Source organism: Dipodomys spectabilis, unplaced genomic scaffold (assembly GCF_019054845.1).
Source record: "Dipodomys spectabilis isolate Male_0828 unplaced genomic scaffold, ASM1905484v1 ptg000152l, whole genome shotgun sequence".
Lineage (NCBI taxonomy): Eukaryota > Metazoa > Chordata > Mammalia > Rodentia > Heteromyidae > Dipodomys > Dipodomys spectabilis.
The window spans coordinates 4,295,917-4,323,816 of record NW_024870829.1 but is presented as its reverse complement, the minus strand read 5'-3'; the positions used below and the strand labels follow the sequence as shown (position 1 = coordinate 4,323,816).

Genomic DNA, 27,900 nt, shown 5'->3' with positions numbered 1-27,900 from the left:
AGCAAATGGTTAGTTTCTGAAACTTCTTTTTTTGTCTAGGCTTCCCTGGAACTGGAATTCTCTAATTGTTGATGCCCAAGTAGATAACATTACAGGTTTGAACCACTTTATCCACTAAGCTATACAATTTCAAAATGTCTTGATATTGCCTATATTTGTGCTTAACATATATAGTTAACCTTAATTTTCTCCCTCTTAAATTTAGTACTCTTGAGCTGAAAACATTGGCTTTCTTGATATATATGGCTTTGTTTTGGATGGAATCACATCACAATAAAAAAAATCTCCCAAAAGTTTATTTCAAAAATCATGGAAAAGAAGGCTTCAGGTTGGAAAAAAATTGATCCTTAAGTTCTAAATGCAATACATTTATAGTGTTAGTCAATGCTTTCCTAATTATGAGAAGGAAGGTAGAAATGTGAAAGATGTTAGATATAATTTGATAACCTTCTAGTTCTCCATAGAAATTCTGTAGTTGCCACTTCATGTTATCTTCCTTCCTTAAAGCTTGCTTTAAAACCCTCTGGGTGGATATTGGCTGAACTGATTGGTAATCTTCTCCAGGAAATGAAGCTGATTTTAGAAGGCTGATGGTGTAGTAAATAAAGGAATGATGAGAATGAGCACAGATATTGTCACAAAATGAGCAGACCTCCATTATATAATTTGCAAATATCTTTAGTAAGTCTTAATTTTTATGTTGTAGTAGGAGCATCTATACAATGCTGAGAATTAGAATTCTACAAAATATACAATGAGAATTGGAATTCTACAAAATATGAAACATTGTTAGGTAAGGGTTGTTCAAGGATGTAATCTTAGCTAGGTAAGAGATTGAGATCTGAAGATTACAGTGTGAAGACAGCCTGGAGTAGGAACGATCATTCGATACTTAATTCCAATTAGCCACCAAGGCAAATGGATTTCTAGGTCAAATGGTATGTAGAGCACTGGCCTTCAAGATAAAAGCACCATCCAGGCCCTGAGTTTAAGCCCTGGGATCAACAGAAACAAAAACACAAAATACAACATAGAGTTAGATATTTTATAATGAAGCATACTCTAATATACTCTTCAGTGTTAGAAAGACTAAACTTCTGTGTTAGCTTTATAACCTACCACAATAAGTGTTATTGTTCATTTATTAAGCAGGAAGGCTTACTCAGATTTAGAACTTTGAAGGTTTCAGTGTATGTATGTTCAGTTGGTTTTATTGATTTTGGGGCCTGTGACAAGACAATGTCAAGGTGGGGAGTTTAATTTTTGATTAAAAGTTAAAACAAACTGACAGACTATTAGTCCTGGCACATGTTTTCTTTTGTTCTTGTTTTTTTTGGGGGGGTATATATATTTTTTTCAGAAAGGCATCCTTGTCTTAACCATTTCCAATAAAATTTATGCTGTCATAGGATCAGAGGTTTTTTTTGGCTAAATTAAGATAATAGCAGGCTCATTTTATGCCAACACAATATATAAACACCAATGACATTTTTCACTGAACAACCACTCATAAAAAATCATAAAATAATAAAGTGAAAATCCATGTCAATATTTTTGTCGGTCATGGGGCTTAAATTCTGGGCCTGGGAATTGTCCATCAGTTCTTCAGCTCAATGCTACCACTGTACCACTTGGGCCACAGTGCCATTTCTTGTTTTTAGGTGGTTTATTGGAGATAAGAATCTCACAGACTTTTCTGCTCAGGCTGGCTTTGAACCACGATCCTCAGATCTCAGAATCCTGAGTAGCTAGGATTACAATCACCAAAGCTCAAATCCAAGTCAATTTTTTAAAAAGCAAGCTTATTGAAACTTCTGGCTTTTTCCAATAAACAATCTTATTTTTTCAGTATTAGTTTATAACTATGAGTTACTTTTAGATGTAACTGTGAATTTTTTAATAGAATCAAATATAATTCTTACCATTACTCTGTATTTCACAAAAATCCACTGTAATGGATTTTCACCAAAGTCAATTATTACATACTATCTCACACACTACTGTTATTACATTCTGTATTGCATATAGTGTGAACTGAAAATAATTTCGACAATTTCATATAAATTTTAGGTGCTATTTTAACATTACAAATTCACATCTGTGGTTTTAACTAAGGAAAAAATTTAGAGTTAAAAATAAAATATGAATGGGAAGGGATGGGAAGGGGAAACAAAGGAGGAGGCTACAATGCTTGATAAGAAATGTACTCATAATCTTGCCCATGTAATTGCAACCTCTCTGTACAGTATTTTCACAATAAAAAAAGAAATGCAAAAACAACAAATATGAATGTTTAGTGTGTCCCAATTAAACCAAAAATTCTGAGTTCATCCACATGAAATTATTTTCTTTCCACTAAACAATTTGAAGTATTACCATTGAAAATAGTTAGGCAAGAGGAGGCAAAATTCAAATCACGTCAAACAACGTCTGTTATTTTGCTAATCCCTCCACTAAGAAGATCTCCCTATTCCCAGTTGTCACAAAAATTCAAGTATCTCTTAGAATTCTATTTGGAAAACTTCTATATCATTGATTCTTTTTGTATTTTCTATTATATGAAACAAAATATAGACACAAAACAATTGAAATAAAATACACACATATGTTGAAGTCATCACAGCTGGAAAACAACCAACAAATTGGAACTTCACCAGGAACAAAAAGATATTGTGCCCACTTTATTTTTTTAAGTACAAAACCTTCAAATACATGTTAATTTGAGTAGAACTATAAGGATAACTGTCTCTCAGAAATAAGGTTGTGCTAATTTGTAATTAAATTCATCTGGATGAACCTAATATAGCAAGTCCCTTGAATGAATCAAATTGCTTAAAACAAATGTAACTGTATGTGAAGCAAGATCTGTACATATTTAAAAGAAAAATTGCTACAGTATCAAATCACAAAAATCATGACATACTTAAAAATTTCAGAAATGCAATTAGAGCAGTGTACATGAAGTACATAATTTAAAACTACTCCAAATTACAGTGCTTTTAGAAGACTGAATATGTGTTATCTAAAGGAAAAATCAGCACATTATATAAATGAAATTAAAAATCTCATGAAAAGAGAGAATTGAAAATAATATTTTAATAAATGGTGGTCAAAATCTAGTACTGACAAAATTGCATACCTATTTAGTTAGATTCAAAAAAGACCCAACTTACTCAAGCTGATTTAAAACTTTGGCAAAATAGTAGAATACAACTGTAACATTATTATGGATGTTGACTCTGGCATGGAATTAATTTCCTCTTTAATCTGACAAATTAATATATCAAAGAACATAACTTCTCCAACTAAATATCAGACCTAACTAAACATACAACCAGAAAAGTCATCATGCAAGCCATATTGCAGCTGGGGTAAAAGAAAAATCAGTCATACTGATTCTCTATTTATTTTAAACGTTTTTTTTTTTAATAAATTATTTCCTTTATCTTGCATTTTTCAAACATTGTGTTAAATGCTGTATATCTTGGTAACTAAATTTGGATGCCTCCTTAAATTTTGAGTAAAATATCTCACTTTAGTTCCTAACCCATGAAATGAGGTTGTTTGAAAACAAATGCTAATAACCACTGTTTATAATACACAAGATCTCACAAGCATGATTTCAGGAAGCATAGGTTAACATTTTGATATTGTGGTCACGTGACTGATGAGGTCTATCTGCATGAGTATAGTTGTACATAGATTCCTCAGCCTAAATTTAGCCACTGTTAAAAAATGTTTATATCTCTATCTTTCACCCATCAGATATGAAACCTGAGTATAAAGTCTAAGGAAAATGATATGGTAAGAATTTAGCTTTTCTGGATATAAAGTAAACAAAAATGCAGCATAAACTAACTCATTGTTTTAAAGTCAATCTATGTCTCTAAAACATGTTAACAAATTCCCTACAATGTGTAGCATTCTCAAGAAGGGAATCGGGAATGTGAGAAGAGGACTAAGCAAGTATTGTTTTCAAATATACATAATTTGGGTTTACCTCTTTTTTTCGTTAGAGGCATTTTTGATAAAACTGTTTGAATAATTGATTTCCTGTTCAGATATAATATATCCTAGTTGCATATACCAAACTACATTCAGAAAATGGCATATAGTAATTAAGTAAAGACTACTTATTCAATAAATAGCAAAAAGTATATACCTATAGGGTAATATTTGAACAGTGCATTGGAATTATTCTAATACAATAATTAATTTAACAATTTCATATTGACATTAATTATATAGAGTATCTTTATGGTAATTGGACAAGATTGTCTTTCTAAATGAGCAAAACCTATTTCTCCTTTTACTTTATCAGGGAAATATGTGAACAAAAAATGGAAAATAACATATGACTGTACAACAACTCCAATGCATTTTTGACTTTTTATTAGCAAATGTTAATTTCACAAAGTATTTTATTGTGTTATACACATACATCCATATAATGTAGCTTGCTAAATTTTTTCCTTTTATAAATTTCATTATCCTATTTTTATACTTATGTTTTATTATGTCATTATACTAACCTAGGAAATATTTGAACATATTTACTCCACAATGTTTCTCTTCATCTCCTCTCTTACATTTTTTTCCAAATTTAATCAGTTTCCATCTTTTACATCTGGGTCATTCATTTTTCTTTCTTGGACTAGAGTCTGCATATGAGAAATCTAGTATTTGTTTTTCACAATAAGACTTATTGCGTTAATATGAAGGTTTCCAGTTCTATCTATTTTCTTGAAGATGATATGATTTCACTATTCTTTATGGCTAAATAGTATATCATTGTGTATATATGTATATATGTATGTATATATATTACACTTTCTTTCTTCAATGAGTGATTAAGAAACATGTAGGTTAATTCTGTAGTTACTTATATTTTTTATGTGGGAGAAGGAAAGGTGGAAATAATGATGTTTGGAATGAGAAACATGCTCTTTAAGCAGACACTCTTGTATTTAAAACATCTTCTTAGCTGCTCTTTCATCAGTATTAGATAATGCATTGAATTAAAAAAATAAAATTTACTTACATTGGCAAAGGTGTTCTTTTTCAGTATCTATATTATTTTTTACTACAGTGTTACATTTAGTATGTCATGTGAGTATAGGGATGTATGTGAGCATGAAAATCTAGGCATGTTTGTATATGTAGTTGACTCGAAGGAAACTGAATTTTTGTGAGATACAGGATTCAAATAAAAATTTGAGACCTGTAAGTTGCTAAATTGATATATCTGTCCAGTTTGTGAAGTGTGATTTCAAGATCACATTTTGGTAGGTTTCATACCAAGTAAGTAGATGTTTCTAATCAAAAATCATAAGGAATAAAACAACAACTCTGTTTCATAATCATTCAGTCTTAGTACTTCAGACATTGTATTAATTGGAAAAAAATAATTGAAAGTATGATGGGTCAGTAGTTAGCCTTTAGACACTACATTTTCCCCAAAAACTTCAGATGTACTCTTTGGATATTAATTACAAATATATTTATCAACATACAGATATAATATGAGCTTATATATGTAAATATATTATAAATATGTCAATTATTTAGTTATATTTTAAATGTCCATCATAAATATTGATTTATATATAAATGTAATTTATCTCATCATATATGCATATCTACATATATACATTTTTCCTTTTTTTTGGTCAGTCCTGGGGCTTGAAATCTGGGCTTGGGTGCTGTCCCTGTACTCTTCAGCTCAATGTAAGAACTCTACTGCTGGAGACATAGCGCCACTTCCAGTTTTCTGGTGGTTTACTGGAGAGAAATATTTCATGGAATTTCCTGTCTGGGCAGGCATTAAACTATGATCCTCAGATCTCAGCCTCCTGAGTAGCTAAGATTATAGGCATGAGCCATGGGCGCACGGTTAAATTTATATATCTGAGATTTGTTAGTGGAACAAAGGGTACAGAAACTATTATTCTTATCAGGAAAGGACTTCACACTGACAGGTATCATTACAAGAAGAAATACGATAAATATTCACAGTGGCACAAAAATCCCTTAGATGCCTTGCAAGGCAGCATGTTTTTCCATTCACTGCATGTGGTTTGAGCGGATTGCAACCCAAGCGAATGTAGAAGATATTGGACCCTAACAAAACTGACAATTGCATAAACACAGTCCTCTATGACAGATTTAACAAGGCCTATCTTGGAGATTCTTGTTAGGGACATGATAAAAAATTTATAGTTTATTTGTGATTACAGAACAGTTTTACACCTGTCACTAAGCCATTACCTTTATTTAACACAGTCCCTTTTTCTCTAACTTATATTTTCTTGGCTCAGGAAACTGCTTTTTGCTTGTGAAAACCTGGCTGTTTACAATATAGAAATGGGTTTTTCATCCTTTTGAAATTACTGTCTGTATAGTGTTCTATGAGATGAGCTTCCTATGATATTCCATATCATAGGAATAAATTACTCTGATTCAAACTTGGACAACAGCTAGCTTGTTCTCTCTCCTAGGAAACCATCTGTATAGACTTTTTACATGTAAACAGACCCTCATTTACTTACAAAAGTCTGTCAGTGAGTCAAACCTAACTCACCCAAGTGAGGTGAATTCCTCTCTCATGCTTCTTTTACATTAAAAATGGTAAGAACTGTTCAACAATGCATATACTTTTTAATGTGAAGTGTGACTCCTATTTTCCATAATGTGAATCAAGGAGAGGAATCAGTTTAAGATGTGAAAGAGCCTTTCGAAGAGTTTTGGAACTTGAAAATTGTCCTGGGTATTCATTTTTGGAAAAATATCCCTTTTCAAAGACAAAGGACTCCTTTTTTTTATATTGTGCAGGTACTGGGATTTGAACTCCTGGCCTTGAGCTCTACCTGGGCTTTAATTCTCTATGTTTAATCTATAGACCTGAGCCACACTTTCACTTTTTCCTTTTACCAAGAGTGGAGAAAAGAATCTCCTAGGTTTATCAACTTGGAATAGCTTCGAATTGCAATTATCAAATTTGAAATGGTTCCAAGCATTCCGTCTAAGGCATATTCAACAACTAGTGAAACTTGTGTTGCCTATAATTATGTATCTTTCTCTATGTGTGCACATTTACATGTGTATATGTATGTGTGTATTTGTGTGTATGCTAACGGGCAAGTGAACCTACATAAGGGCATATACACACATATATGCATATATAAATGAATATACAAATATAAATATATGTGCATATATATGTATATCAGATGTTCAGTGATTTAATCTATAGTTCCTAGCACATTGTCATTCTCACAAAATATACATGATAAATTGCTCTGCAGATCTGTGATCTATTATGTATATCCTTTGTACTCACTTCCCCCATTAGTTTTTGACCATCCCTGTGAACAACTTCGGTCTACTTTCCATAGGATACCTTTTTTTCATTACAGGTAGTTACTAACTGATAATAAAAGAAAAAAGGTTGCTTGTAAAAGGAAAAAAAAATCTTGATTATAGCCATTCTACCTGGGGTGAGGTGGTATCTCAATGTTGCTTTGATTTGCATTTCTTTTATGGCTACAGAGGTTGAGCATTTATTCATGTGACTGTTGGCCATCCTTCTTTCACCTTCAGAGAAGTTTCTCTGTAAGTTTTTAGCCCACTTATTTATTGGGTAGTTGTTTCTTTGAAGATTTGTTGTTGGGGGATTTAATTTGTTGATATCCAGGTAGACTTTAGATATGAGACCCTTGTCTGTTGTATGGCTAGTGAAGATTTTCTTCCAATCCGAGGACATTCTATTGATCTTGCTAGCTATGTCCTTTGCCATGCAGAAGCTCTGCAATTTCATGCAATCCCATTTGCCCAAATTTTCTTTGATTTGTTGTGTTTCTGGGACTCTATTAAGGAAATTTTGGCTTGTGCCAATTAGACCTAGGGTTTCTCCTTTTCCATCCAGTAATGTTTTCAGAGTGTCTGATTTGACTCCAAGGTATTTGATCAATTTGGAGTTGATTCTGGTGCAGAGTGATATATAAGGATCTAGCTATTTTTCTGCAAGTAGTTAACCAATTTTTCCAGCACCATCTACTGAAGAGGCTGTTAGATGTTGGAGGAGATATGGACAGAAGGGAACCTTACTGCATTGTTGGTGGGAGAGTAAACTTGTTCAACCATGTTGAAAAGCAGTATGGAGGTTCCTCAAAAGACTCTACATAGATCTCCCCTATGACCCAGCAATCCCACTTTTGGGCGTTTCACCAAATGATCACAAATAAGACCACACTAAAGCTACCAGCACAACTATGTTTATTGCAGCATTATTTACCATAGCTAAGACATGAAACCAACCCAGATGCCCCTCAGTAGATGAATGGATCAAGAGAATGTGGTATATATACACAATGGAATTCTATGCCTCCATCAGAAAAAATGACATTGCCCCATTTGTTAGGAAATGGAAAGGCTAGGAAAAAATTCTATTAAGTGAAGTAAGCCAAGCCCAAAGAAACATAGGTTTCATGGTTAAACTTATTTGCAACAACTAGTATATGTCTTAGTCAAGCAGAAAAGGTCAGATAGGTTGATGTTAGGGACATGAACCCTAAGATATGTATTCAAATGGTTTTAATGCGATTTTTTCTAACATATTTAAAGAATATTTCTTTGTTGCTTTGGATGTCCCTCCCCCACGGTATAACCCCTGCTTTCACTGTATTTGATGTTGATATAATTTGTGGGGGGGGGTGGGAAAAAACAATTCGTTTAAATAAGGATACGGGTGGACCCATTGCAACACTAATATGTACAAGTACTTATGTCGAAAAACGAACTTTACTACTTTGGTTGGGGGGAGTGTTTGATATGGGGGACAGGGAGGATTGGAAGTTCTGGGAAGGAGAAACAAAGGAGGACGCTACAATGCTTGATAAGAAATGTACTCATTATCTTGTCCATGTAATTACAACCCCTCTGTACAGTATTTTCACAATAAAAAAGAAAAAATAATAAAAAGAACAAAATTTTTAAAAATATATAAAGTAATCTTGTAGAAGATTAAAAAAATAAAAGAAAAATAATTTTAGGTCACAGGTTAAAGTATCTTATCCATTCCAATGATTCCTATGAGATAAAATTTATAGTAGAAGTAAAAGTGAAAAGGAACTCCTAGATATGTTATTTTACCATTTAGAATGGCAAAGAATAATATCATGTCACTGTCATAACTCTTAAAGAATGCAAGGTTAACCGATGGTTGCTTTCATGTTCCCACAAAACTAGTAGATCCTGAAGCGTAATAGTAGCCCAGCAGAAATTCTAAGTAGCAGACATGGGGCATGGAAGAGAAAGAGAGGAAATGAGACAGAGTGAAAGAGAGAGAGAAATATCATAATATTGAAAGTGAATAATAGATAAACAAGAGCTGTATGAGAATATTCATACTGCTATCTTTAGACTCTATGTGTACATTTGCCGGTATTTGATATTTGTAATCCATCAACATGAAATATAAAGTTATGTTGATAAAATTAAAAGTGACTCAGAAGAAATTATAAATGCAAAAACGATCTTCACAGCAGCAAACTCTCAGAGATATTTCATGACTTTGAAAAGGATAAAGTGGCTGGTTACTATAAATTTAGAACTACAACAATTCACAAAAATAGAAAAAGATATTTATATATTTCCTTATATAACCCAAAGCAAAAGGAAAATGTTGTTTAGATGATTTTTTTAAAAACATAGTCTCTCAAGTGCTAGGAAGTTGGCTCAGTGGTAGAGTGCTTGCCTTTCATGCATGAGGCCCTGGGTTTGATTCCTCAGCACCACATAAGTAGAAAATGATGGAAATGGTGCTCTGCCTCAAGTGTTAGCGCTAGCCTTGCCTGAGGAACAGCACTCAGGCCCCAGAGTGCAAGCCCCATGACCAACAAAGTCAAAATAAAACAAAACAAAACAAAACAGTCTCTCACATTTGTGGCCTCAACTCTGTAATACTGTTGCTTCAACCTAGGGCTAAGATTTTAGTTGTGGACATGTATCAACTCTCTTGATTCAGACTCTACTTGATCATTTTTTAATAAATATTTTGTTCTTAATTTTCCTAGTTGTAAATTCACATGCACCTATAAAAAAAATGGTTTGACCACCCCAGTAACCTCCTCAAAGTACCTCCTAATGATGACTAACAAAAAGTTGTATTATATAACAAGTAAAACAATGCTACAAAGAAAACCAATAATTAAATAATATTAATAAAATAATAAACAAAACAATTACCAGTGTTTTTAGTATTTGAAGTGCACTACATATTAGATTTTCTATTTTCTCATATTCCTGTACATTTTAAACCGCCTAAGATTATGATGTTCAACAAGATTTTTATAGGCTATGAATAGTCTTCAAAGTTACACACTAAGGTTATTATTTATGGCTCATCTCATTATTTGTTTATGGCTTATATCATCTCTTGTTCCTCGCTAAAATATAAAGTAAGGAATCCCTAAATTTTAACAAGAACTGTGTAGTAAGCAAGTCTTAACCCTTCATTCTGCTTCTTCACACAAAGACTTTGCAACTTCTCATTAACAAAGTTTCTATAAATTCTGAAATGTACATACTTAGTACTATATGTCTGCTAACATAAATCTTAAATACATTATAGAAAATTTTATACCTGCCAAACAGTCCTAATTTTTGCATATAATCCTAAAATTAAATAGATATAAAACACTAAAATTTTTAACAACCCTTAACACTTGCTGCTGTGTTCATTATGACATGTGCCTTGTATAGAAAACTTGAATTATTTCCCCTACACATCTCTTAAACCACAAATATCTGGAATTATTTTGTTTTTGACATGTCCATCTTGACATTATTCTTAAATGTGTGCTTATGTAAGAAGTACATGGTTCTAAAATTTCACAATTCTTCTAAACTTATTTTTTGTTGAATTGCCTAGTTTAGGAAAATCAATTACACTTTATATATAAAAAATATTCTGTGCTCAATTCAGCATCACATAAACTAACATTGTAATGATACTGAGAAGATTAGCATGGCCCCTGCGCAAGGATGACAGGCAAATTCCTGAAGCATTCCATAGTTTTACAACAATAGATGCTGGAGGGGTGTGGACAGAAGGGAACCTTACTGCATTCTTGGTGGGAGTGTAAACTTTTTCAACCATTTTGGAAATTAGTATGGAGGTTCCTCAAATGACTCCACATAGATCTCCCCTATGATCCAGAAATCCCACTTTGGGGCATTTACCCAAATGATCACAAACAAGACCATACTAAAACTACCAGCACAACTACATTTATTGCAGCATTATTTAAGATAACTAAGATATGGAACCAACCCCGATGCTCCTCAGCAGAAGAATGGATCAAGAGGATGTGTTTTATATAAACAATGGAATTCTATGCCTACATCAGAAAGAATGGCATCATCCAATTTGTTAGAAATTGGAAAGATATGGAAAAAATATTAAGTGAAGTAAGCCAAATCCAAAAGAACACAGGTCCCATGGTTTCCTTAATTTTCAATAACTAATATATGTATAGTATAAGCAGAAAAGGTCAAAAGGTATGTCCATATGACCACATAACATGATGTTCCGGGAAATGAAACCCAAGATAGGGATACAAGAATTTTTCTCTTTTTTGCTATTGTTTCTAATGTACTTATAATGTGCAATGTGATTTTTTGTGTCTTTTTATAGGTTCCTCCCCATGCTATAACAACTGTTTTCACTGTATTTGAAGTTGATGCGCCTATATCTTGTATATATGCTCTTCTAATTTGGGGAGAGGAAGGAAAAAAACAAAATGCCTAAATAGGGATACAGGTTGACCCACTGTAACAATGAGATGCACAAGACACTATGCTGAAAAATGAACGTTACAATTTAGGCAGGGGAAGGGGGGAGCGGAGTGCACTTGTGGAGGTGCGAGGGAAGGAATGGTAGGGGAAAAATAAAGGAGGAGGTAACAATGCTTGTTAGGAATTGTTCTCATTACCTAGCTCATGTAAATATGACACCTGTGTACAGTATTTTTACAATAAAAAGTATAAAACTTTTCTAAGAGGGAGGAGTTTATTTCCTTTATTTTGCTTATATAATATCGTTAACAAAGAAATTAATGCAAAACACTGATATGAAGATATTTAGAATGGATGTATGTGTGTATGTGTGTGTGTGCACGCGCGCGCGCGCAAGTAGCATGCGTGTACAGGAAATTGCATTTCTGTTGGCATGCTCAGAATTTGAAATCGCGGCTTCAAGGTCTTGCTAGGCCTTTCCTCTCTAGATTGGTGAGCTACTATATAAGCTACATCTTCATTCATGGCCCTATGCTAGTTCAATAAATTTTTGAAAAATTATCCCATGAATTTATTTTGCCCTGATTGGGTTCCAACTGTTATCCACAGATCTCGGGCTCCTGAGTAGATGTCCGGAGGAGTTAGGATTACAGCACAAGGTTTTCAGAATAATTTCAAAAGTAGAAGAAAATTTACTTCATAGGGTCCTGTTTTATCATCTCCTACTTTGAAAGCATTTTGGGTGATTGTATATGAATTTTTTAGGTTTTTTATTCTTAAAAGTCAGTTAATGATAATATTTAAAAGTTTTAGTGCTTTTTAAAAAGGAAACTGGAAGTTTCCTCAATTTATAAGCTCAACTCTCTACATGATAACCCAATCTCACCAACACAGTCTGTGTTGAAGACAAAATGTAACAGAAAACAATCACCATGGACATTAATTGCTATGCTATTATTTCTTGGACAATATGAATATTGAATTGAGAATGTAAGAGAATGGAGAGATTTTACCTACCTTTTGTGTACTGCTAAAAGGCTTTTGGAAACTTTGCCTCATTTCCTTTCTCACTGTATGTCTTTGGGTCATCTACTTAAGGCATTTAGTTACAATTTTTCCCAACACTAAAATGGTAATAACATTAGCATTATAACAAATATTATCTTAAGAATTAAGGGAAATAAAACTTGTGAAGTACTTAACCTAAACTTCTGTGAAGGAGCTTTGAGTTTAGCCAGCAGTTTTTTTTTTTTAAAATACTAAATAGAATGCAATAAGCATTACAAAAACCATTACATGTAGTGAGAAACCAGAAGTAATGTTATCTATTGACCATGTTCTGCTTCCAAGGAAACCAGGGTGATAACTTCTTATTCTGTAAATCAAACTGGTTATCTTATATCTTACGTCTTGGTAGTGTAAAAGTATCAGGGAAAGAATAATGAATGAATGTTGTAGACTGAGGTGAAGTCCATATGAAAATGTGGAAAACTGAGAAAACATAAAAGTACCTTCGCTATATGTTGTGGTTTACATTTTAAGGAAGACGTAGAAGAATGAATTCTCTTTTTGATATCCTAGCATAGGTCCTTAGAAGTAGGAACTCTTTCTTCCTTCTTGTAGAGGCATCATCAGATGAGAGGAACTGTATTTTTTTTGTTTGCTTCCTTCCATTTATTCTTCAGTTTGAAATCTGAACTACTTGAGACTGAAAGAGAGCAAGGGAAATTAGACACATAGACTTTGGAAAGAACAATTAACGTAAAATAAATAAAATGCACATAGCCTTGTTAAAGGTCTAACTAAATTGAATTATAAGGTCTCAAGCATTAACAGAAAATGATTTAAGCAATATCATTTTATTGAAAATTGAAAAATGTTAGGAGTGGCTTAATATTTTTCTATCTACTACCTTGAATTAATTACTGATTTTGTATAGAGAGATTAAAGATGAGATTAACAAGAAACTTGATTAAAATTGGATAAAAGTTCTGAATAGACATCTTTTCCATAAAGCCCTGAAAATCGCCAGTGGGCTAACAAAGTTGTGTTTAATACAACTTCTATGCTGGCTTAATGGTTTGTGAACTGAAATCATTAGAGAAATGTAATTCAAAATTACTATGATAAGGAGTTCCGGGAAGATGGCGGAGGAGAAGCTGGAAGCTAAACAAGCTCTCGCAGAGAAAGGAGTTTTATTTTATTTTTTTCAAATTTAATTTTTTTTTGTGAACATAGTGTACAGAGAGGTTACAATTACATGGGCAAGATAATGCGTACATTTCTTATCAAACATTGCAGCCTCCTCCTTTGTTTACCCTTCACATCCCTTCCCAATCCTCCCCCCTCCCCCCCACACCAACGTTATAAAGCTCATTTTCTACATGACAACTTGTACTTCTCATTGTTGCAACAGGTCCACCTGTATCCTTAAACGACTTTTTTTTCCCCATCTCCTCCACAAGTTATACTGACATAAAATATAGTGAAAGCAGGGGTTATACTGTGGGGGAGGGACATACAAAGCAATAAAGGGATAATCTTATAAATGCATTAAAAACAAATGCATGAAATAAAAAAAAACATTAAAATACCTATCTAAGGGTTCATTTTCCTAACATCACATTATCTGACCTTTTCCGCTTGACTCATACATATACTAGATATTGCAAATAAGGGAAACCATGGGACCTATGTTTCATTGGGCCTGGCTTACTTCATTTAATATAATTTTTTCCAAGTTTTTCCATTTCCTAACAAATGGGGCAATGTTGTTCTATCTGATGGAGGCATAGAATTCCATTGTGTATATATACCACATTTTCTTGATCCATTCAACTACTGAGGGCCATCTGGGTTGGTTCCATATCTTAGCTATGGTAAATAATGCTGCAATAAACATAGTTGTGCTAGTCGCTTTAGTGTGGTCTTGTTTTTAAACATTTGGGTAAATGCTCAAAAGTGGGATTGCTGGGTCATAGGGGAGGTCTATGTGAAGTCTTTTCACGAACCTTCATACTGCTTTCCAAAGTAGTTGAACAAGTGTACACTCCCACCAACAATGCAGTAAGGTTCCCTTCTGTCCACATCCCCTGCTACATCTGTTGTTGTTAGAGTTCTTGATTATAGCCATTCTAACTGGGATGAGGTGGTATCTCAATGTTGTTTTGATTTGCATTTCTTTTATGGCTAGGGAGATTGAGCATTTTTCTTCCTGTGTCAATTGGCCATCTTTCATTTTTCTTCAGAGAAGTTTCTCTTCAAGTCTTTAGCCCACTTATTTATTGGGCAGTTGTTTCTTTGAGGATTTGTTGTTGGGGGATTTAATTTTTTGAGTTCCAAGTATATTTTAGATATGAGACCCTTGTCTGTTGTATGGCTAGTGAAGATCTTCTCCCAATCTGTACGCTTTCTGTTGATCTTGCTAGCTATGTCCTTTGCCATGCAGAAGTTCTCCAACTTCATACAATCCCATTTGTCCAACCTTTCTTTCTGGGAAGATGGCGGAGGAGAAGCTGGAATCTAAACAAGCTCTCGCATAGAAAGCAGTTTTAGAGTTCCAGTGAACATTCCCAAGCCAGAGAATCACACCAAGTGTGCCATCACAGGACAGAGAGTCAGGCCAGAGAGAGAAAGGAATTTTAGAGTTCCAGCGAACAGACTTAAGCCAGAGAATCACACCAAGTGTACCATCACAGTTCAGAGAGTTAGGCCAGAGAGGGAAAATCCAGGCAAGGAGACAGATCTGAGCACTTGCTAGCAACTGCCACTGCGGGCTACAGTGGTGGTGGAGGTGGCAATAGCCGCCATACCTGCAACACAGAGAGTCCAGGACAAAGGAGCCAGACATGGCACGCGAGTGTATTCTACTGAACACCAACAAGAACCGACAAGGAGCAGACATCTTCATCCTGCAGTTCACAGACCAGAGATGACCCAGGAACCAAAATTCGGTGTGAATAGAAGCCTAACGTCCTCACTCCTTCTCAGGGAGCAGAGGAGGGAAGACCACCCCTCCCCGCCATTACAGGAGATCTCCATGTTTGATACTGACAAAGCTTGGCTGACCTGCTAGCTCAAACACAGGCCTTGGAAGAAAACTAGAGTCATTTAGCAGGTCACAAGATCCTAAAGTGACATGGCAAACTCAGCTCCATCCAGGGAAAATTCAGCCAGCTCAGGCCGCCAGCCCCAGGAGTGGGTTTCTTCACTGGGTAATCAGAGCCAGAGGCTGCCCCTCTCTTTAGCAGCATGGACAATCCATTGAAATTCAGTAAACATAAACCCTGAGAGTGGCTCGAGGCTGGGCTCTGTGAGTCTCTCACAAAGTCTCCTCAGGGAAAAGCTACTGTTTGCTGAAAGGCCTCAACTCTACCCAGAACCTAGCCTCATCAGAGCATCTACAAACATGAGGAAAAAGCCATCTTCCTCTTTTGTGATACTCAAAGCAGATCTCCCTCCCATTGAACTGGCCAGGGGAGAGGATCACAAAATATTTTGTACAGCATAGCATTTTTCTGTCTGTTCAAACAAACTGCTTAAGAAACCAACTAAGCCACAGGAAAATCAAATACCACAAGCAGACCAGAGACTCCAACAAGAGGCTGATTATGGACACAAGGGATATAACAGATCTTCCCACCACTCCCAAAAAAAATCAAAGAACTTGTTTTTTCTCTGTTTCTTCTTCTTCTTCTTTTTTTTTTTTTTTGGTTCCTTTTATAAAAATATTTTTCTTCTAAAACTTTTTTTTTAATTTTTAATTTTTACCATTTTGAAAAAAAAATCTATACTAGTAACTTTTTTCTCTTCCTCTTATAATTTTTATTTTAGGGGTATATGTGTGTGTGCGTTTTTCTTCCTTTTTTGTTCTTTCTTTTCAAAAAATATTTTTGTTTTTTGTTTAGCTCTACTGAATGTCTAATTTTTTTTCTTTTTTGCTCATTTTTTTCACCTTTTCTGCTCTTTTGCTCTTCTTTGTGTGACTTAATTGTTGTTCTGCACATCCTCAGATATACCCATAGTCGATTATTATACTTTATCCCCCATTGTGTACACATTTAATCCACAAATTTATTACTCAATTCAAAGCCTCTTAGACTTAAATTCCTAGCAGTATTACCTCTTTATACCTATATAATATTTTAAGTATTTTTATTTTTAAGGTTTTCATGTCTCCTTTATATCCCTCCCGTTCTCTCATTATACCCACGTTCTTCTCTGAATATTTCATTTTCAATCTGCATATTTTTAATCATTACACTTTTTATTTTTTAATTTTTGCTTTTCTATTTTTTCTTGTCTCTTTTTTCTCTTTCTCTTTCTTCTTTTTTTCTCTCTCTACTTTTATCCTATCCAACCTCTTTCCCACTTTGGGATTAGGACTTAGTTAAGTAAACTCACCCTGTTCCTTCCCATATTTCTCTTTTCCTATTTTTACCCACATGTCTCCCTAAAAGTAATAATTTCTGGTTTTCCAAATTCTACTTTGCGGTTTGTAGCTCATTATTATATAGTTGTTTGATGTTGAATAGGTATAGCTGTTGAACTTCACTGTATCTGCAGACTTTTGATTGTGGATCTACAGACTTTGGTTGATGCTTGCCTTAAGATAGTGTTCTAGCACAAAACTGGTGTTACTTTCATCCCAAATGGGCAGACTAAGCCGAAAAAACACAAGAAAATGGCAAGTCCGGGTAGCTCAAATCCCACTCAGGACAATCATGGGACAGGACAGATAATGAATAATCCAGAGAAGAGTTCCCAAATAGCTCTACAAACACTAGTGGCAAACATGGTAAATGAAAAGATGGAAAACATACAAAAGGACTCTGTATGAGCGTGATAGAGAGAGAGAGGAAGCAAACAAAAGGTCAATACTGGAAAAGATTGAAAACATACAAAGGAATCTATATGAGCATGATAAGGAGAGAGAGGAGGAAAACCAAAGGTTAATACCGGAATATCATGAGCGTGAGGAAGCTACTCTAAAACTGATATAGGAATTGCATGAACAGCATGAGAACACTCAAAGAGAAAGGCAGAAATAGCGTGAGGAGGCTGAGAACACACAAAGAGAACTTCACGAATGGCATGAAAGTGAGGAAGCTAAGCAAAGAGTAATAAAGGAATTGAGAGAGCAGGATGAGAATACACAAAGATCACTAAAGGGATTCATGGAATTCATTAAGGAAGAGCTGAAGGATGTCAGGGAGACCAAGGAAACCATAAACAATCACCTAAGTGATTTGAGAATAAACACTGAACACCAAATTAAGGAAGTAAAGAAGTCCATACAAGATCTAAAACAAAGCTTCAACGAAGAATTTGAAGCCATCAAAGCTGACCAATTAGAAGGAAAAGAAATGAAAAACCAAGTAGAAAGCCTTGAGAGCAGGTTAGACCATGCAGAAGATCGAATCTCGGGGATTGAAGACAGCCTAGATATTATAGAGAAAGAACATACAACCATCCAAGACAAGTCCAAGAAATATGATAGATCTATCCAACACTTGGAAGACACCATCAGAAGGCCTAATCTAAGGATAATGGGTGTAGAGGAGCACCTAGAAACAGAAGTTAATGGTCTAGGAAATTTGTTTAACAGGATCCTAGCAGAGAACATCCCAAACATACAAAAAGATAGGCCTATTCAGATACAAGAAGCTTTTAGAACCCCAAATAGACCAGACCAGAATCTGACATCCCACCATCACATTAAAATCCACATAGGATCAACTCAGACCAAGGAAAAGATCCTTAAAGCTGTCAGGGAGAAAAGGTTAATCACCTATAAAGGGAAACCAATTAGAATCACCTCAGATTTCTCAGCAGAGACAATCAAAGCAAAAAGAGCCTGGAATGATGTATGCCATGCCCTAAAAACAAACAACTATCAACCAAGAATACTGTACCCAGCTAAACTCTCCTTCATAACTGAAGTCCAAATAAAAACCTTCCATAGCAAAGAAAAATTGAAACAATACATCTCCACCAAACCAGCCCTACAAAAGATTCTTAAAGACGTCCTACACATAGAAAACCAACAAGACCACAATAAAGGCCAAGAAACTGCACCCAAAATGAGAAACAAAGAACCATAGGAAGAACCCAGTTTCGCTGCCCCCAAGAAGGTGGATAACATGGCAGGAACTCCCAAATACCTCTCAGTCCTTTCTCTTAACGTTGAAGGACTGAACTCTCCAATTAAGCGACATAGACTGTCTAGTTGGATAAAAAAAACAAGACTTTTCTATCTGCTGCCTTCAGGAGTCACATCTTGCCCGTAAAAACAAACACATTTTCAATGTTAAAGGTTGGAACAAAATCTACCAAACAAACGGCCCCCATAAACAGGCGGGAGTTGGAATCCTAATATCAGATTAAATAGACTTCAAATTAAAATTCGTGAGACGAGATAAAGAAGGTCGCTACATACTAATTAAGGGATCTCTCTTTCAGGAGGATATTACAATTCTGAATATCTACTCGACAAACATTGGAGCACCCAAATTTATCAAAGAAACACTACTTTCCCTCAAATCCCATATAGATCCAAAGACATTAATTTTTGAGTATTTTAACACACCACTCACCCCACTAGATAGATCAACTCGGCAAAAACTCAACAGAGAGACAGCAGATCTAAACAGCTGCATAGATCAACTAGACTTAACAGACATCTACGGAACATTTCACCCAGCAGCATCAGAATACATGTTTCTCTCAGCAGCACATGGAACGTATTCTAAAATAGACCACATTTTAGGCCACAAAGCAAACTTGTCTAAATTCAGAAACATTGAAGTTATACCTTACATTCTCTCTGACCACAAGGGAATAACATTAGAACTCAACACCAAAAGCCACCAAAGAAAGTTCGGTATCACATGGAGGCTGAATAACACACTGCTGAATCATGAGTGGGTCATGGAAGAGATTAGAAAGGAAATTCAAATGTTCATGCTATTCAAAAAAAATGAACACACAAACTACCAGCTCCTCTGGGACACAGCAAAGGCAGTACTCAGAGGCAAGTTTATAGCTCTGAGCTCCTACATCAACAAATTGGAGTGATCTGAAACAAACAATTTAATGACACATCTAAACTTCCTTGAAAAAGAGCAGCAAGATAAACCCCAATCCAGGAGGCAGAAAGAAATAATTAAAATTAAATCGGAATTAAATGAATTAGAATCCAAAAAAACTATAGAAAGAATAAACAAAACAAAGAGTTGGTTCTTCGAAAAACTTAACAAAATTGACAGACCCTTAGCAAATCTTAACATGATAAGAAGAGAACACACCCAAATTAATAAACTCAGAGATGAGAATGGAAACATCACCACAGAAACAACCAAGATTCAGAACATTATAAGGGAATACTTCTCAAAACTTTATGCTAATAAGTTTGAGAACTTGACAGAAATGGGCCTTTTCCTAGCAATATTGTCATGCCAAAACTAAACCAAGGTGAGTTAAACCATCTTAACAGGCCCATATCAAGCATTGAAATAGAAACAGCAATAAGAGACCTCCCAGCTAAGAAAAGTCCAGGACCAAATGGTTTTACAACGGAATTTTACAAGGCCTTCAAAGCAGAGCTCACACCAATACTCCTCCAACTCGTCAATGAAATTGAAAGAGAAAGCTGACTACCGAACACATTCTATGAAGCCATCATAACCCTCATCCCAAAACCAGGCAGGACTCATCAAAGAAAGAGAACTATAGACCCATTTCTTTGATGAACATTGATGCACATGGTTATCTCAATAGATGCAGAAAAAGCATTCGACAAGATCCAACACCCCTTCATGATGAAAGTTTTGGAAAAATTAGGCATCCATGGATCATTCCTCAATACAATAAAGGCTATATATGACAAACCTACAGCCAGCATTATACTTAATGGTGAAAAAATAAAACCATTTCCTCTTAACTCAGGAACAAGACAAGGATGTCCATTCTCTCCACTTCTCCTCAATCTAGTATTAGAATGCCTATCTACAGCAATAAGACAAGATGCAGACATAAAGGGGATCCAAATAAGGAAAGAAGAAATACAACTCTCCCTCTTTGCAGATGACATGATCTTGTATTTAAAGAATCCCATAGACTCCACTCCCAAATTGCTCAAGCTGATTCAAAACTTTGGCAAAGTAGCAGGTTATAAAATTAAGCCCCCAAAATCAATGGCTTTTCTGTATGGGAACAATGAGAAAAGTGTGGCTGAAATTAGGAAAGCAACTCCATTTGTAATAGCCCCACAACAAATAAAATACCTAGGAATTAACTTAACTAAAGAAGTGAAGGACCTCTATGATGAAAACTTTAAAATCTTGAAAAAGGAAATCAAAAAAGAACTTAAAAAATGGCAAAACCTCCCATGCTCCTGGATTGGAAAGATTAACATCGTGAAAATGGCAATTCTTCCCAAGGCTATCTACAAATTCAATGCAATACCTATCAAAATTCTAACCTCATTCTTCAAGGAAATAGAAGAGGCAATCCAAAAATTCATGTGGTACAACAAAAGACCCCGAATAGCAAAAACGCTCCTCAACGGAAAGAACACTGCTGGAGGAATATCAATACCAAATTTCAAACTCTACTAAAAAGCCATAGTAATCAAAACAGCCTGGTATTGGCACAAGAACAGACCTCAGGACCAATGGAATAGAATTGAAAACCCAGAAATGAACCCACAGATCTATAGCCATCTAATTTTTGATAAGGGAGCTAAAACAAATAGAATGGAAGAAAGCCAGCCTCTTCAGTAAATGGTGTTGTCAAAATTGGTTAACTAGATGTAGAAAACTAAAGCTAGATCCTTATATATCACCCTGCACAAGAATCAACTCCAAATGGATCAAAGACCTCGAAGTCAAAGCAGACACTCTGAAAACATTACAGGATGGAATAGGAGAAACCCTAGGTCTCCTTGGCTCAGGCCGAAATTTTCTGAATACATACCCGGAAAAACAACAAATCAAAGAAAGATTGGACAAATGGGATTGCATAAAGTTGCAGAGCTTCTGCATGGCAGAGGACATAGCTAGCAAGATCAATAGAAAGCCCACGGATTGGGAGAAGATCTTTACTAGCCATACAACGGACAAGGGTCTCATAACTAAAATATACTAGGAACTCAAAAAATTAAATCCCCCAACAACAAATCCTCAAAGAAACAACTGCCCAATAAATAAGTGGGCTAAAGACTTAAAGAGAAACTTCTCTGAAGAATAAAGAAGGATGGCCAATAGACACATGAAGAAATGCTCAACATCCCTAGCCATAAAAGAAATGCAAATCAAAGCAACTTTGAGATACTACCTCACTCCAGTTAGAATGGCAAAAATCAAGAACTCTTACAACAACAGATGCTGGAGGGGAAGTGGACAAAAGGGAACCTTACTTCATTATTGGTGGGAATGTAAACTTGTTCAACCACTTTGGAAACCAGTATGGAGGTTCCTCAAAAGACTTCACATAGAGCTCCCCTATGACCCAGCAATCCCACTTTTGGGCATTTACCCAAATGTTTACAAACAAGACCACACTAAAGCGACCAGCACAACTATGTTTATTGCACCATTATTTACCATAGCTAAGATCTGGAACCAACCCAGATGCCCTTCAGTAGATGAATGGATCAAGAAAATGTGATATATATACACAATGGAATTGTATGCCTCCATCAGAAAGAATGACATTGCTCCATTTGTTAGGAAATGGAAAAACTTGGAAAAAATTATATTAAGTGAAGTAAGCCAGGCCCAAAGAAACATAGGTCCAATGGTTTCCCTTATTTGCAATATCTAGTATATGTATGAGTCAAGCGGAAAAAGTCAGATAATGTGATGTTAGGAAAATGAACCCTTAGATAGGTATTTTAATGTTTTTTTTTCTTTCATGCATGTGTTTCTAACACATTTATAATATTATTTCTTTGTTGCTTTGTATGTTTCTCCCCCACAGTATAATCCCCGTTTTCAATATATTTGATGTCAGTATAACTTGTGGAGGAGATGGGGAAAAACAAGCCGTTTAAGGATTCAGGTGGACCTGTTGCAACAATGAGAAGTACAAATTGTCATGTCAAAAACGAGCTTTACAATGTCGGTGGGGGGTGGAGGGGGGAAGCTGGGAAGGGAGGTGAAGGGTAAACAAAGGAGGAGGCTGCAATGCTTGGTAAGAAATGTGTGCATTATCCTGCCCATGTAATTGTAACCCCTCTGTAGTATTTTCACAAATAAAATAAAATAAAATAAATAAAAAAATAAAGAAGAAACAAGAAATCTCTTTTTAAAAATTATTAAAAAAAAGAAAATTAAAAGGGAATACTTCTCAAAAATTTATGCTATTAAGTTTGAGAACTTGGCAGAAATGGGGACCTTTTCCTAGCAAATATTGACATGCCAAAACTTAACCAAGATGAGTGAAACCATCCTTAAAGGTCCAGACCAGCATTGAAATAGAAACAGCAATAAGAGACCTCCCATCTAAGAAAAATCCAGGACCAGATGGTTTTACAGCAGAATTCTACCAGGCCTTCAAAGCAGAGCTCACACCAATACAATAATAATTCCTTAATACAGCATTACACTTAATATTGAAAAACTAATGCCATTTCCTCTTAACTGAGATACAAGACAAGGACGTCCACTCTCTCCACTTCTCTTCAACCTAGTATTAGAATGCCTAGCTACAGCAACAAGATAAGATGCAAACATAAAAGGGATCCAAACAGCGTAAGGAGAAGTAAAATACTCCCTCTTTGCAAATGACATGATCTTGTATTTCAAGAATCCCATAGACTCTACTCCCAAATTACTCAGGCTGATTCAAAATTTGGCAAACTAGCAGGGTATAAAATTAACCCTCAAAAATCAATGGCTTTTCTGAATGCCAAAAATGAGGAAAGTGTGGCTGAATGTAGGAAAGCAACTCCATTCGTAATAGCCCCACAAAACATAAAATACATAGGAATTAACTTAAGCAAAGAAGTGAAGGACCTCTATGATGAAAATCTTAAAAACTTGAAAAAGGATATCAAAACAGAACTTAGAAAGTGGCAAAAACTCCCATGCTCCTGGACTGGAATGATCAGCATCGTGAAAATGGCAATACTTCCCAAGGCTATCTTCAAATTCAATGCGATACCCATCAAAATTCAAAACTCATTCCTCAAGGAAATAGAAGAGGCAATCCAAAAATTCATATGGAACAATAAAAGACCAAAAATAGCAAAAATGATCCTCAACAGAGAGAACACTGCTGGAGGAATATCAGTACCAAATTTCAAACTCTACTATAAAGCCATAGTAATCAAAACAGCTTGGTACTGGCACAAGAACAGACTTCAGGACCAATGGAATAGAATTGAAAACCCAGAAATGAACCTACAGACCTATAGCCATCTAATTTTTGATAAGGGAGCTAAAAAAATAGAATAGAAGAAAGACAACCTCTTCAGTAAATGGTGCTGGCAAAATTGGTTAACAATTTGGAGAAAACTAAACCAAGATCCTTATACATCACCCAACACCAGAATCAACTCCAAATGGATCAAAGACCTCAGAGTCAAAGCAGACACTATGAAAACTTTAAAGGATGAAATAGGAGAAACCGTAGGTCTCCTTGGCGCAGGCCGAAATTTTCTTTTAATAGAGACCCAGAAACACAACAAATCAAATAAAGTTTGGACAAATGGGATTTTATGAAGTTGCAGTTTCTGCATGGCAAATGACATAGCTAGCAAGATCAATAGAAAGCCCACAAATTAGGAGAATATCTTCACTAGCAATACAACAGAGAAGGGTCTCATATCTAAAATATACTTGGAATTAAAAAAATTAAATCCTCCAACAACAAATCCTCAAAGAAACAATTGTCCGATATATAAGTGGGCTAAATATTTAAAGAGAAACTTCTCTGAAGAGGAAAGAAGAATGGCAAATAGACACATGAAGAAAAGCTCAACCTCCCTAGCAATAAAAGAAATGCAAATCAAAACAACATTGATATAACACCTCACACCAGTTAGAATTGCTAAAATAAAGAACTCTATTAACAACAGATGCTGGAGGGGATGTGGACAGAAGGGAACTTACTTCATTTTGGGTGGGAGTGTAAACTTGTTCAACCACTTTGGAAAGTAGTATGGAGGTTCCTCAAAAGACTCCACATAGATCTCCCCTATGGCCCATTAATCCCACTTTGGAGCATTTACCCAAATGTTTACAAACAAGACCACACTAAAGCTACCAGCACAACTATGTTTATTGCAGCATTATTTACTACAGCTACGATAGGGAACCAATCCAGATTCCCCTCAGTAGATGAATGGATCAAGAAAATGTGGTATATATACACAATGTAATTCTATGCCTCCATCAGAAAGAATGACATTGCCCCATTTGTTAGGAAATGGAAAGGCTTGGAAAAAATTATATTTAGTGAAGCAAGACAGGCACAAAGAAATATAGGTCCTTTGGTTTCCTTTATTTGCAATATCTAGTATATGTCTGAGTCAAGCAGAAAAGGTCAGATAAGGTGATGTTAGGGAAATGAACCCTAAGATATGTATTCAACTCTTTCTTTTTCTTTCATGATATTGTTCCTAACACATTTATAAGATTATTTCTTTGTTGCTTTGTATGCTCCTCTCCCACAGTATAACCCCTGCTTTCACTGTATTTGATGTCAGTATAATTTGTGGAGGGGAAGGGGAAAAACCAGTCGTTTAAATAGGGATACAGGTGGACCCAAAGCCACAATGAGAAGTACAAGTCGTTATGTCGAAAAAGAACTTTACAACTTTGGTGGGTGTGTATGTGGAAGATTGGGTGGGAGGTGAGGGGGGAGGATGTAATGGGATGGGAAGGGGTAACAAAGGAGGAGGGTACAATGCTTGAAAATAAATGTACTCATTATCTTGCCATATCATTGTAACCCCTCTGTACAGTACCTTCACAATAAAAAATAAAAATTAAAAAATTACTGTGATACTTCTTCATAACTATTATAATTCATCGAAAAAAAATCAAAGGAACCAGGTGTGGTGGTAAAGACTTGTAATTCCAAGCGTTTAGGAGGTTGGATTTAAGTCTAAAGCAACACTGGGGGGTATTGCAGAGAGTGAAAATCTGCCCTTTATTACCTTTTGAACAAAAGCTAAGAATGTTGATGAGAGTGTGGAGAAAAGGAAATTTTCTACACTCTTGTTCAAAATAGAGGTTAGTAGAAAATAGTATGCAGTTTTCCAAAGAGGCTGTGATCTGATGATTGTGGTTCAAAGCCAGCCCCGGCAGGAAAGTCTGTGAAAATCTTACCTCCAATAAACACTCAGAAAACCAGAAGTGATGCTGTGGCTCAAGTGGTAGTTCACTAGCCTTGAGCTGAGAAACTGAGGGACATCACCCAGTCCCAGAGTTTAAGCTCCACGACCGACAAAAAAAAAAAAAAAAAAGAAAGAAAGAAAGAAAAAAAAAAAAAGAAAAATAAATGCAAAGTTGAAATATCATCTGACCCACCAATCATGTGATTATTTCTCTCTGGGTGACTCGTAAATATTCTGTAGTTCATTGTCATTCACATTATTCACAACAGCCAAGATATAAATCGAAGTTCAGTGTTCAACTATACACTAATAAAGCAACTGTGGTACATGCACAATCATGATTTTCTGTTTCATCCTTAAAATAGCAAAAGACTTCTCGCATTAGCCACAACTTACAATAACCTGAAAAATGTATTCTAATTGAAGAATAATGTTATCCTCTGCTCTTTGTAAACACACACACACACATACTCTCTCTCTCTCTCTTAAAAACCTCAAATATTAAGAGAGAAATCTTTTTAAAAAGTAAAGCAAAGTGGAATTGCTGGGCATTTAAGTCACAATGTAGAAGATAGTAGATATACAGGATGACCAGGTGTAGAGTTGTGATGTACCGTATGAGGATACAGGGGACAACACTGGCTTTACATAGGAATGAAGCTAAGTAAGTAGGAGTTGTTCTTCCTAGTAGGGATTGCTTTTTTAGTTGTTTTTCCTTCAGTAATGGTTTGGATGAATGTAATTCTTTAAATACCTGCTTGTTTGCAGAAATTATAACAAACAATATAGCAATAATGATGCATGCTCAACATAGAACAAAATGTCAAATTAAAATGCATGAGATTATCCTTGATGTAAACTAATTATTACAAATAAAGGAAACCATAGGACCTATGTTTCTTTAAGTCTGGCTTACTTCACTTAATATGATTTTTTCCAAGATCTTCCATTTCCTTACAAATGAAGTGATATCTTTCTTTCTAATATAAACATAGTATTCCATGTGTGTGTATCTGTGTGTGTGTCCCATTTTCTTGATCCATTCATCTACTGAGGGCCATCTGGGTTGATTCCTTATCTTATCTCTGTTGAATACTACTGTGATAAAGATAATTGTTCTGGTAGCTTTAGTGTGGCCTTGTTTTGGGTCTCCTAGTTAAATGCCCAGAAGTGGGATTACTGGGTAATAGGGGAGCATTATTGTGTACATCAAGTATAATCTTTGTAGATGAGCAGAATAGTTCAATAGCTAAGTACATATCAGCATATAAGGTGATTCCATGTGAAATGAACTACAAGACATGTTCTTTGTTGGTGTTCTTAATGTTCTAGGTGAATTCTTTTTATCCTTTGTGTTTTCCCACCTAAGCATTATCCCCTGTAGTCACTGTATTTTTATTTTGATACCCTGGGTATTGTAAATATGTTGATATGAACTATGGAATGGTAAGGGAAAAAACAAAATGGTGAGACAAAGGACAGAGGGGGAACCTATGCAACAGTGGTATTCACAAGACAATATGTTAGAAATAATCTTGGGGGTGTTGGGAGTGAAGAGGGAGAAAAATTGGAGAAGGGATGACAAGTTTGAAAAGAAATGAGTTCATTAACTTACTTTTATAGCTAAAGCCCCACTGTACATTACCTTGACAATAAAATATAAATATAAATAAAATAAAATATATGAAAGCAGCAACACAGGAGATGGGAGAGGGGAAATACTGTATGTAGTAGAGTAGAGTAGAACAGTTTGGAGAGCA

The 27,900-nt window shown here is 35.2% G+C and overlaps 1 non-coding gene across 1 annotated transcript; it reads left to right on the top strand.

The window, feature by feature from the left end:
* The first annotated feature begins 10,971 nt into the window (after positions 1-10,971).
* LOC122118437 lies at positions 10,972-11,078 on the top strand. The gene has a single exon (XR_006149360.1). It is a non-coding gene; the product is annotated as a U6 spliceosomal RNA (small nuclear RNA).
* The last annotated feature ends 16,822 nt before the right edge of the window (positions 11,079-27,900 follow it).